The following is a 2,392-nucleotide window of genomic DNA, read 5'->3' as shown; positions in this document are numbered from 1 at the left end:
CTATGCTACTGAGAGGAGACTGGCTTTGTGGGGCAGAGACAGGAAGAGGAAGAGCTGGGATTCAAGCTTGGAAAGGGAGACTGCAGGGCTTCCCACACCACTGTACTTTAAAGTTGTTGACATCATAAATGATTATCAGGTAGAATCACACTACATAAATTGTTTTTTTTATGCTGCTTTCCTTCATCCTTTTTGAAATGGTGAACAGCTCCAATTTGCCCAACAACTATAATGTAACTGAACAGGCAACATATCTGGTATCTGTAAGAGTCAGTGTACAGGATGGTGCACAAACTCATGATTGCCCTCTGTTGGGATGTGGCCTCAGTGACATCGTCTGAGTACATGTTCTGTCCTGAAGTGTAGGCTCACGACTCAGAACCCAGGGTTTCCATACACTTGGCATCACTATTACAAAATATTAAATAAATTATCTGAGATATCTTTTAAGGGAAAGAGAAGGAATTAAATGAGGAAAAGTATATGAAATAGACTCTTTAGAAGTAATAAAAATAAAAATGATCAAGAATCTTCCAAGGTTTATCAAATATACCAAGGATAAGCAGAATCATCAAAAATGAGTTTGAAAACACTTGGCATGAACTATGTCCTTTAAAACAAATGGAAAAATCCCCTTCCAGCCCCTCCCTTCCCCCCTCTCAGCTAGGGATAAAAAGAAAGACTGGGTCCCACACCTGAACTCAGCTTCCAGCAGCACCTTCTGTCCCACCATCCACAGAGGCCTTTCCCTCTCATCTGGGATCAAAGATCACCTCCTAGAAGCTCAGCCCACCTCCTAGACCAGGCTCCCTAACTGCCTCCAGCCTCCACATCCAGTTTGCCTTCCAGGACTTCTTCCACAAAGCTCCCACAATTAGGATTCCAAAGCCATCAAAGGGTGAATCTCTGGATGTCTTCCTTCCCTGGGGGACTGGAGGAGACCCATGAGGGGAGGACTTTGTGCCTGACTCTCCCCTGTACCTCTCGACCTCAATTCTTTCTTGTTGAAGGGAAGGACGGAAGAGAGGGGAAAATCACCAACCATACTCCCCTCCCAGAAACCAAAATCTCAAACAACCAACACCACCTCCTCAGACCCTACATTCCAGATGGGCCTCTCTCCTGATTCATTCAAACTCCTTCTGGTCTGTCTTCACCTCAACTCCCTCCATAACTCCTGGATTTGCAGCCCTTTGCTCTCTAACTCCTCCCACATGAAACCTGCTCCTCAGGTCACCAGATGCCTCCTCACTCCAAATCAACCAACAGGTTTCTGTGGACTCACCTTCTCATTTGCACTGAACAGACCTGTCCTTCCTTGGGTCTCTACCATATCTTCTCCTCTCTTCCTTGCTATTCATTATGTGTCTTCTGTACTTCCCTTCTCTCTCTGATTTCTCTCTGAATATCAGGGCTTCCCTAAGCTTCTGATCCTGGCTCCTAAAATACTTCCCTCTCTCTTGGCAATCTTACTCATCTTCAGAGATTTAGCTACTTGTTCAGTGAAAAATACTCAGGCTCCATGTTCATCTCAGGTCTCTCTCTCAGAGAACAGACTCTTACTTCCAACTACAGGACACCTCCACCAAACTTCAAGATAATTGAATTTCAAGTGGTAGATTAAAGACTGGAAATAAGCTAGACTAAAATTTTCTCTCCTCTTTAACGAGAATATTTCCTGCTGAAATCAGGTGGCATCTATCCCTGTTCCTCTATATGCCATCCAAAACTATGTGATGAATTCTGATTATGATGACTAACTAACCAGATGCTAAGCACACAGCAGAAAAACAACCTTGGCCCAGTTTGCTGTAGCAAAGAAACAGAACCTTTCACAAGACCATTTCAAAGTAATTCACAATCACTGTCAAAACATGACACTGTGTTTAGGGAAAAATTGTTTCTGGGGATAAATTATGTAGCTAAATTCAACAGGGCACATTTATAAAAGAAGTTTGCAGAAGAGAAAGAAAAATAAACATATTTTCAATAAGTTCTCTGCCTCTGAGTCTCAGCTTAGTTCTTATTGGTAATAGTGGAATCCTTGCCCACAGGCTGTGTTGTCTGCAGGCAAATGTTCAAGACAGAGGCTGAATAAAAGATATTCCTATAGGACTCTCTCTCTCTCTCGCTCTCTCTTTTAAGACAACTTAAGACAAAGCAACCAACTTATGAAAAGAAAATCTGCCTACAAAAACAAAAGACATTTTCTGAGATGACTTTGATATAGAGATCTCTTCAAGAAAATTAGAGATACTAAGGGAACATTTCATGCAAAGATGGGCTCAATAAAGGACAGAAATTATGTACCTAACAGAAGCAGAAGATATTAAGAAGTAGCAAGAATACACAGAAGAACTATATAAAAAAGATATTCATGACCCAGATAACA

General features: G+C 41.8%; 1 pseudogene; it reads right to left on the bottom strand.

Moving 5' to 3' along the window:
* Window positions 1–2,392, bottom strand: part of LOC104982650 — a 231,697-nt pseudogene that overhangs the window by 102,739 nt on the left and 126,566 nt on the right.

The sequence above is a fragment of the Bison bison genome, unplaced genomic scaffold (assembly GCF_000754665.1).
Source record: "Bison bison bison isolate TAMUID 2011002044 unplaced genomic scaffold, Bison_UMD1.0 scf7180017864535, whole genome shotgun sequence".
In the NCBI taxonomy this organism is placed as follows: domain Eukaryota; kingdom Metazoa; phylum Chordata; class Mammalia; order Artiodactyla; family Bovidae; genus Bison; species Bison bison.
The sequence above is the reverse complement of the archived record's forward strand: the minus strand, read 5'-3'. Positions and strand labels throughout refer to the sequence as shown.